The following is a 10,781-nucleotide window of genomic DNA, read 5'->3' on the forward strand; positions in this document are numbered from 1 at the left end:
TTGAATTTCATCACAGACCACTATTTAGGTCTTATGTAGTTTCAAAAGCTAAACTTCCCATTTTGGTTATCACCTCTATGTCTGGGGTTTAAAACTTTGAGTAACGTTGCTTCATGCTAGAGTTGTTTGGGTGTTGATTAGCTTTTTCGGTTTTCTCTCTTTGCCTTTGTTTTTGACTTGGGTTTGTTGTTGATGCTGTTCACTCATACTACAAAATCAGTCTGAAATCCAAAGACAAGAATGAAAAGCATAGAAATTGTGTAATACACATGGGGTAGAGGCAAAGTATAGAAGGTCATGATTTAAATCCTTTCTTAAAGTTTTTAGAGTTATAAAGGCAAAACCTCATTTATTTTGACTCAATAAAGATTCTATCATTTGCAACTTGCTCGATAACTAAGAGTCCAAAGAATGAATGAATGAAATTGTACAAGAGATAGTGTGGATGGTGCTCACATTCAAATAAAGAAGCAGACTTCAGCTGGAAAGAAACTGCTTCTCTTCTGCATGTCAGTCTAGACAGTGCCATCCCAGGTTGCCTGAGCCAGGACCAGTATGAGCTGTTCTGGAGCCCAAACGCTGTCCAGGCACAGGCAAAGCAGACCACCTCATGAGACTTGGAACTCTACAGAAGTAATGCTCCCCCTGCCTTTGAAGAAAATTTCCCAGAAACTTCTGCACATGAATCCTCTCATGTCCCATGGTTTGTGTGTGGCTAGATGTGGCTTATCTAGATGTCGAAAGTCTGGGGGGGGGGACATTGTTTTTCTTTAGGCGCCCATGCACCCAACTACAAACATGGGTTCTGGGACCAAGAAAGGAGATAGTGGATAAAGAGCTAAGGAACTTCTGTCCAATGCTGTGTCCTTAGAGGAAATGCTACTCCTTCCTTTATCACAAGTCTGTCCTTAGTGAAAGGAGGACCTGGAAACCCTTTGGGGCCACACTGATCAGGAATATCTGAGAGTTAATATGTTTGGTAAAAGGCTGTCTCTGTAGCAGGATCTCTTTTGTAAAATGCTGAAATATGATTAGACAGAGTTAGTTTAGAAAGCTGGCTAAACAGCATTTGCAGAGGTTTTCTCATAAAAACTGGGATGTATATTTAAGGAAAACCTCAAATTACTAACATCTTCACTAAGATTTTGTAGAAAAGATGTCCAAATAAGTTGGAACAATATAATTCTTAACCTATGTGACCTACATTGGGGCTCTGTTTTAGTTAATGGTGTATTTTAAGGATATGCGGCATGAAAAAAATGTATGGACTTTGAGTAATCTGAATAATTTTTTTATGTTAAAAGTTTAAGTTGCAGATTAATTTTTTATCTTCAGAAAGTTATAACTAATACCACACTCACTTTCTAGAATTAAACACTGGCTTCAGCGTCAAGAAACTAACTTGTAGGATGCTATTCACTTGAGGGTACTGCCCTGAGAGACTCATAGCACCTTCCCCTGCGAACACTCACAGACAGATGTGAGAGGCTCGCGTGGGTTTGCTTTGTCTCATTCATCTCTAGAGCCTCTCAGATGCACCAGCTTGACTCGGCCTCACCTGAGCCCAAGAAGAACCAATTTCAATAGTGATTCCAGAGCTTGCCCATGACCCATAGCTAATTCGAGAAGCCTCTCTCTGGGGAAGAGATCTGGCACCCTCCTCCCAAATACAGGCAGGAGAACACAGACTTTAAGTTTAAAGGCTAGGCATTAAATTAGCAAGCGTGTCCCCTACATAATTTGTACCCACCATTTCAAAGTGCCCTGAGGGTTTATGTTTCAAGAGCCCAACATAACAATTCTTTTTTTTTTTTTTTTTTTTTTTTTTTTTTTTTTTTTTTTTTTTTTTTTTTTTTTTTTTTTTTTTTGTTCTTCATAAAGCAAGTTTATTTCTGCAGAGGAAGTGTCTTATGTTTACATCCAGGGAAGAAGCAGAAAGAAACTCCCCCTCTCAGAACTGGGTCCCCGAGTCCTCAGTAGCACGTTGTGTTTCAACTATCTTTACTGGGGACCAAAGAGGTTGGGATCATGAAGAGTCAAACTAGTTACCAGCTGTTCAAAGTTACTCAGGCTCCAAGGTGGACATGACAGATTTTCAGTGCCAAGAGACCTGCTGTGACACGGGGGTTGATTGAAGGTGAGCAAAAGATCAGTCTGATACTGGGGAAGCCGCAGCAAGGCCTGATGCAGTGTGACATCCTTTGCTACCTGCTGGTTTTCTTTAGCTACCTGCTGCTTGCCAGAAAGGAACCAGGCATCTTGACAGCAGCCTCTCAGGGATAAGTTCTCCAAACAGAGAGGCTGCACAGATAGCACGTGCACAGCCCTAGACCCCTGCACCCGGCCAACGTCCTCAAAATGGTACCGCACAGCTGCTTCGCCCTGCACGTGGGCCTGCAGCTCCAGAAGTTCTATGATAAGACTCTGGTCGGTCACAGGATGGCAGAAAACTTCTTGGTTGTCTGGCATCAGTCGGAGGTCACTCACATCAATGGCCCCTGTAGGGAGGATGGCGGAGAAGGTGCCTCCGAACAGTGGACAGTTTCTGGTGGGCTCCATAGATCTAGTACTTGAGTCTGGACATTAGCGAGGTTTTTTATAAAGAAACCTACATGAGCCTTTGAGACATCATTTCCCCTGGTGTTCCCGGAGCAGCCACTACCTCCTCCCGTCCTCCCAACATAACAATTCTTATAAACCTACCAAGGAACTAAGAGATACGATGAAGTGTGTGTTTTCATAACTAGGAATTATGAGAATCACATTTTTATATTTAGTATTTCTCATAATCATTTTACTTCAATTTAACTTTTCCAAAACAAACACTTTGTGATTCGGACAGATCAATCGGGTGCGGAGAAGCATCATGAGAGAATGGTTCATCCCTCCTGTTCTTTCCCTTCTCGTCCTGTCTCTGAAGTACTTGATGCCTCAGATTAAAGAGGTCACAATCAATGAAAGGTGGGGACAGTGGTAAACAGGATGTGCTTCCTTTGCACAACAGATGGAGCCTCATTAATTCTAAAGTGTAGTTCCCACGAAACACAGTTGTTTGTAAATGGAAGCGGGCAGAGAAAGAAAACTGTGCAGGTCTCAGAACAAGCAACATGAGTTCATGGGTTAAGACATTCCAAATGCAGTTAAGAGATTGGTTGCATTGAAAACAGGACCACTGGCTTTAGCCTCCCTGCAGCTGTATAACATCTGGAACAAATAAGACAAGTTTCTATTTTTGAGTGAAGAATGCTTGTCTGAGTGATTCACACCCACCAAAATGTTTCCAGTATATTATCTTAGAGGGGCTGAGCACAAAGCGCTCCCTCCTCTGTGCCATCTGAGCAAATGGGGAGGGGGAGAACATTTCTTTTCTTCTAGTTTTAAAAAATAGGAGCAGAAAAAACAGTTTGCTTCGAGTCTTACCATACCAAGCGTGCATTAAAAAACAAGCATAGTTCACCCAGGAGGTGAGGGAGATACGGTTGGATAGTGACAACTGAGGAAAGGCTTTCTTTCTCAGGCTCGCTTCCCCCCAACTTTCTCCTTCCCATCCTCAAAATGGAAGTGGCTTGTGAGCACACGACACTTCAAAAAAAACTATTTAATTTAACCAGTAAGTACTTAAGGGACCGAGGAGACAGCTCAAACAGTAAGATGCTTGTCATAAAAGCATGAGGACCAGAGTTCAAATCCCTGACACCTACAGATGTAGCCAGGCACAGCGGTGCAAGTCTGTTCGTAAAGCTGGGTCTCTCTGGCTGGCCATTCTAGCCAGTTTCTCCCAGATCCTGGTTCAGTGAGAGACCCTGGCTCAAAACGACAAGGTGGAGGAGAGCAAATGAGAAAGAGGTGTGGTCTCACCCTCTCACCTCTCCACATGTGTGCCTACATCACACACTCAGGCACACAAGAACATGTACACTCTTACCCAACACACCTACACAAAGTATTCAGCGAGTATCCCCTGAGGAAATGAATGGCTGAGCAGTTCTTTGGGGAAGAAAATGGCGATGTGGTAATAAAGAGTTGGGTGAATTCCGCCACTGACGGTGGGTGTAGCAGTGACAGCAGGAACAGTGTAGCCACCAACCCTGGGAGCCGAAAATAACTTCAAAAATTCGCATCAGAGGGAAGGTCTGGAGAAATCTTTATTTTTGTTCATGCTTCCAGATTTTTTTCCCCCTGAAATCAGAGAAATATATAATTTAAGTTGTTCTCTGAGAGAACGCTAAATTAGAATGTAGTTATGACTTCTAAATACTCACATAGCTTCAGTGCATATCTAAAATGACCACTACTCACGGTAGAGGCTAACAATGGACTTAAAATTCAATAATTAGGAGACACCAAAAGGGTGACAAGGATGAAAAAGACCTCCACCTTTGCCTTTCAGGTAATTCTGGGTGTTTTGTTTTTATTGTTTTGTTTTATACTTTGTTATGGGGAAAACAAGCATGTGAAGACCCGGTGTGGGTTAAAAGGAAGAAAGCCTGTGTACAAAGACTGAGCTAGCACCTTGATAACTCAGAGGAAAAAGGGACAAAGAACCTTTGACCTTGGGCTGGTAGCTAGTGGAAGGACCAGTAAGGCATGAGGAAATGTTAGCTTATGATGAACAAGGAAATCTTAGCCCTGGGACAAGGCTAAGAATCCAACTTGAAGAGCAGGAGAGAGAAGACGGAAAGGGGAAACATCAGAGTTCATAGCCTCCTCTGGGCAGGTGCAGTGTGAATTCAGCCCCGAGAGATCATGACAAGGTTCCAGCGCAGAGGACTCATGAGGACCCTGCTCTGCTCCTGATAGGAGACGGAGAAATACACCAAGGCCTCTGCAGAAAGAACAGGATGGAATTTCTGTCGCAGGGTGGATAGAGAGTAGGGAGGAAATCCCAGCAAGTCAGGCAGGCACTAGTACACACGGAGAGCAAAGAGGGTCTGAGAAGGGGTTCCGTACCGGGCATCAGTTTTCCAACTAACCTGATCTTCAGGGAAACAGTGCAACCTAGAGAATGTGTAATTACCTAAGCAAGTTTTCAGAAATTCTTACTTTGCCCAGTCCTCTGCCAAGAATCATGCACATGCGCTAGAACAGAAGCTGGCTATGGCTGCTCACCAAGTGACAGGCAACAAAACAAGCTGAGCAAGCATCATATGCACGAATTCTGAGGTGCGTGGATTCTGTTCAATGCTGGGCACTAAGCACGGTGTGACATGGCCACCCTTCAAGGACTTTTCCAAGTCCGGAAGTCCGGAAGGCAAAGGAGATATAACCTGTGTGTTGATTTAGGCGGACGCATATCTTGTCTTATTAATTGCATCAGGGCCCGGCATGCCTTTGAAGATGGGTCACAACTGTGCATCCATAGCAAGGAGCTGCTCTCCACATCAGTGTCTTAATAGTTGTTGCGTCACTTACTTACTGGGGGTGATAAAGGAATCACTTTATTCCCATATGACAGATTTTAAGTCAGCATTCTGGATTTTAAGTGTTTTAATTCACAGTTTAACTCTTAAAACTACACAAAAAGACGATTAAAGATGCTATCCATGTTCCAAGAATCCTGGAAAACCTGTCCCTCACAGGGACAATCCCCATGATGCTTCTGGATGATAAATCACTACAGTTTTTCCTTATTTATTTGGGCCATTATAGAAAAAAAGAGAAAGGGTTGCTGGATGTCACCTGTTGGAGCTCTTCTTGCTGCCCCAGGAACCTCTGTATGAAGCATATCTGCCCCAAGGATCACATGAAACAAAACCTACTAATCATAGGGTATAGACTGTAAAGCAGGACCGTGGTTTGGCTGGTTTTCTTTTGTATTGCCAATGCTAGCCGTTACATGCGTGTGCGGCGGGCACACAATGTCATCTGTAGAATGAATATTGGAGATATTAAATACTTGGTAAGGCAATGAGGAACAGGCTCAAAAGTAGCCTGAGAACCTTTAGAGGTTGACTTCAGAATTCCTTAGAATCTCAAGCGTGAAAAAATAAAAAATAAAATAAAATAAATAAATAATAATAAAAAAAGAATCTCAAGCGTGAATGAAATTGGCAACCACTTTATTAATTTTAGATAATTGTCTATATGTTATTATATACTATACAAAAACTATTATGTATTTTAGTATAGTATATAACATATATTATATATATGCTAAAAATGTGTCAAACCCTACTTGTACTTTTGTGAACAACAGAATGCTAGGTAAACAAGATTTTAAGTTAAATAAATGTGTCAAACGAAACCACCTGTTCTCAGTTTTGCTTTTTTTTTTAATTTAATTTAATTTAATTTGGATGACAATTTCAGCACCAATATCGCCTCTCTCCCCTTGGCTCCGGAAACTACCACCCAAGTGCTTCTTACTAATAGTAGGAAAGGTGTTAATTGCCTCCTTCGCTCTGCCTCAGCCTCTGAAATCATTGACTCTAATTTCCTTGGCACCCAGACCTAAACATCCCAGTCCTTAATGGGCTTGAAACTGCTGTTCCCTAGATGGAAGCCCATGGCACTCCTACACCCTTTAGGCAGATGGTTCTAGTTTAATATCTTGGAGCTTGATGCCCTGGGGAAAGTCCTCAGTTTGACAATCTGTCTTTTTACAAGAGCCAGGTGCATTTCCTTCCGCTCCCTGAAAACAAGAACCAAAAGGGAGAGGTGCTGAACCAGGCCAAGATTAAATGGCCCTACAGCTCCTTCAGTCTTCAAGAATGTCTCCTCCAACCCCAAGGCGGAGCTGGCTCACCCTGGGCCAGGAGAGCAAAGGACGCTCACTGAATCGGCAGCTTTCTGGTCTTTGGCTTTTCCTCAAGAGGCTGCCTGTGAACGTTGCTTTTTAACTATGGCACAGTCACAGTTATTAAGTAAAGCTAAGGTGTTGCCAAGTTTCTGGGTTAGCTGCCTAAATTACTGAATATTTGGTTGATTATAGCCCTAAAACACTCACATACTAAGTAGCTTTTAAACATTTTCTCCCTTGGGCAATCACCTGGAATATCTAAACTGCGAGTCCACCACATATAAATTAAGTATTTACTCAACTAACTACTACTAAAATCAATGGCCTTAAGGAATCCATTAAAAATTGCATAATAGATCTTGGCTTTTATGAATTGAAACTCCTGAAACTTAAGTGCCATGTCCTCCTCTTGACCGGGAAAACTGATTTTAATTTTATATGCAGTATTTATGGAACAAGCCCTAGAGATAAGCACAAAAGTTGTTAAATGTCCAAGGCATGAACTCATATACGAAGTATATAACACAAGAAAGGCAAACTGTGAAAAAGAGAAAAAAAATAAAATCTATTATGCCGAATTATTTATAGCTCTCAGTTTTGGTAATAACAACCTTATAATGATGATAACTTTGTACAATCCACATTGAATATCATCAATGATATTCATCATCATCAATGATATTCAATGTCGTGTCTTGATAAAAAGTACAAAATTTTTCCAGTTAACTTCTTATCACAAAAGTAGCCCTATCACATGAAGTCCAAGGATGCTAGAACCAATAGGACCTAGGGAATCGGGAGGCAGAGATCCGGGGGCAAGAGCTTCTTGCTCATGTTTCCACAAAATACATTACCATACATGAGGAAGAGTGGGGAGTTATTTTACCTCCAAGCAGAAAACTTGGTAAACACAGGTAACACCATAAACATTTCTTCTATGACCACAAGGATCTAGTTTCCTTTCCCTTTTTAAAATAACGTTTATTGAGATTGTTCTTTGGCGTTTTCTTCTCTCTCTCTCTCTCTCTCTCTCTCTCTCTCTCTCTCTCTCTCTCTCTTAGATATTTTCTTTATTTACATTTCAAATGCTATCCCGAAAGTTCCCTATACCCTCCCTCTGCCTTGCTCCCACTTCTTGGCGTTTTCAGTCATGTGTAAAGGGCAGGCATTCAGACTCTGGAAACTGACCATCTCTAATCTCCCTCCCACCCTCACTAAATCCTCGTCTCCCTATAGCTCCCATTACCACACACATGACCATTTTGCTGTTGTGGTCATTGTTTTCTTTAGTTTTGGCTCTGTTGAGGTCGAGTTTGACTCGGATCATCTGTGTGACCATGGGTTTGGCACTATCCAATGGAGCCTTCTGGGCTCCGCAGTGAATAAATAACTGTTGGAGGACCCTGCTATTTAAAATCACATTCCACCATGTCCGGACAGCTCTCCAGGCTCAAGGCAAAATGAAGGGCCCCACTTTCCCCAGCAGGGCTTCCGACTTTTTCCCTGACCTTATATGAAGACATCTCTGAGAGTGGACGCCTGACCTTACCTGGACTATGGCACAGTTTTCTGCAAACACTCTCTTCCTGCCACCCATATGATAATTAGGTAGTGGGCTCCCATTCGTATGATAGGACCATGCTGTCGAATACCAATAAAGCACACTGTGAGCGCCTATTAGGTGATGCCCCGCCTAGTGTCCCCGCCCTACCCGTTCCCCTCTCTGCCCTAGAATAAAATAGAGCTGTCCCACTGAAGGTGCCCCGGAAATCATTCTGTCCTACTCACGACCCTCCAAACCCTGCACACTGCTTCTGCTCCTTTTGTCCTCATAGGCAGGTGACCAACAGCCCCCAAGGAGAAAGGCGCAGTTGGACTAGGCACTCCTTCTCCTGGACTAGGCAGCCCAGTCAGCTGAAAGGGCTCTAAAGTCAGGCAACCGAGTGAGAGACAGACCTTGACTGCTCCTATCAGTAGGAGTACCACAGAAAGACCGAGCTGCACAACTTCATGTACAGATGGCCTAAGCCACTCCCCTGCAATGCTCTCTGTGAGCCCCTATGGGCCTAGATTAGTTGAATCTGTGGGTTTTCTTGTGGTGTCCTTAACCTCTCTGGCTCCTTCAATCCTTCTCACTCTGCCTCAGAATTCCTCGAGCTCCTCCTAATGTGTGGCTGTGGGTCTCTGCATCTGTTTCCATCAGCTGCTGGTTGAAGCCTCTCAGATGGCAATCATGCTAGGCTCCTGTCTGCATGTACAAGAGAATATCATTACTAGAGTCAGGGGCAAGCCCATAAATTCTCTCTACCCCATCTTCTGCAGAGATCCCTGAGACTTACAGCCAGTGGTACAGATGACTTGTTTAGTGCTAAGCATCCAACCATTGCTTAGGCTTTGTACCTTAAACAGAAATGCCTCTCTGTATTCACTACCATTCGCTGCTTCTCTGATTAAGACCAAGAGTAGCATTCGTTGATAGGCAAATTTGTAAATATTTAGCAGGCAGCCCAAGTTCATGACAATTTAGTTCAACAACGGTAGTGAGTTCACCCCTAGGGCCTAAGACCTCACTGGGGCTGGCTTACAGTTTAGGACGGAATTTATAGTACTATGAACTCAGTCTTGTAGAGAGTATCTAAAACCCAACTAGAGAGTGGGGAATCAGGCCCACCACAGACATGCAGCCATCACACCAACGGGCACAACTCACCTAGCAGGTTGGTATTGTAGATTATTGAATTCACATCTGGGTAGAGCCATTGATGTCTTTTCTCTGGAGTTGCTCATATATTCCTTGTGGCACTATTGTAGTAAGCCAATAGGAAGGAAATGTCCAGCTCAGTTTAAGTTTGATTTGCTAACCCCTTGAAACAGAGATATGCGGTGTCTTCAGCAGCAGAATCTCATCAGATCTGGTGGTCAGTGACAGAAACTTGTATTGAATGGGCAGTTTCTCATGAGCAGGAATTTACCTAGCACTGGTAGTTTTGCTTAATATCCCATGGCTTTTGTGAGCATCATTATCCAGCCTGACAGGATATCTCCCTCCTCCTCCTCCTCTTCTCCTCCTCTTCCTTCTCCTCCCCCTCCTCTCCCTCCTCCTCTCCCTCCTCTTCCTCCTCTCCCTCCTCCTCTTCTCCCTCCTCCTCCTCTCCCTCCTCCTCCTCATTCTCCTCCTGTTCCTCCTTCTTCTCCTGTTCCTCCTTATTCTCCTTCTCTTCCTTCTCCTCTTCCTCCTCCTTCTTCCTCCCTCCTCTTTCTTTCTCCTCTTCTTCCCCATCTCAGCTTACAAAAGAGTAATTTTAAACATTACTCTTTATTATACATTCAGTAGTTGATGGACATCTAAGCTGCTTCCGTTTCTTAGCTATTCTGAGAGCAATCAACAAATATGGATTAGCAAGTATCTCTGTATAGGATACATATTCCTTTCGACATATGCCCAGGAGTGGTGCCCAGTTTCCCCTCACACCAGAAAAATAGGAAATCCCCTTACTTCTCCATATCCTCTCCAGTATTTGTCATCATTTGATTTCTTGATAACTTCCATTCTGACTAGAGTGAGATAGAATCTCAGTGTAGACTGAGATGAAATTAAGTGCAGTCTTAATTTGCATTTTTCTGATTGCTAATGATACCAAACATTTTAAAAGTGTTTGTTATCCATTTTCATTTCTTCTTTTGACGATGTGTTCAGATCAATGGCTCGTGTTTAATTGTGTTTTCTTGATATTTAGGTTCTTGAACTCATTATATATTCTAGATGTTAAACTTCTCTTCAAGGTATAGCTTGCAAAATATTTCACCTGTCAATGTGCTATCTCATTACTGGTATTGACAGTTTCCTTTGTTATATTCAGAAGCTTTTAAAATAGATCTAATTTGTCAACCTTTGGTCAAAACCCTGATTTCTTTTTTTTTTAATTAGATACTTTCTTTATTTACATTTCAAATGCGATCCCGAAAGTTCCTATACCCTCCTCCCACCCTGCTCCCCTACTCACCCAGTCCCACTTCTTGGCCCTGGAGTTCCCCTGTACTG

The 10,781-nt window shown here is 42.8% G+C and overlaps 1 protein-coding gene and 1 pseudogene across 2 annotated transcripts in view; one reads left to right on the forward strand and one right to left on the reverse strand.

Annotated features, from left to right (window-relative positions):
- Cfap299 (cilia and flagella associated protein 299) overlaps positions 1–10,781 on the forward strand; it is a 477,978-nt gene that overhangs the window by 458,816 nt on the left and 8,381 nt on the right. The gene's annotated exons all lie outside the window — the stretch shown is intronic.
- LOC110295375 lies at positions 1,868–2,575 on the reverse strand (annotated as a pseudogene). Its single transcript, XR_002378054.2, has one exon. The product of XR_002378054.2 is annotated as a ran guanine nucleotide release factor pseudogene (transcript).

The sequence above is a fragment of the Mus caroli genome, chromosome 5 (assembly GCF_900094665.2).
Source record: "Mus caroli chromosome 5, CAROLI_EIJ_v1.1, whole genome shotgun sequence".
NCBI classification, from domain to species: domain Eukaryota; kingdom Metazoa; phylum Chordata; class Mammalia; order Rodentia; family Muridae; genus Mus; species Mus caroli.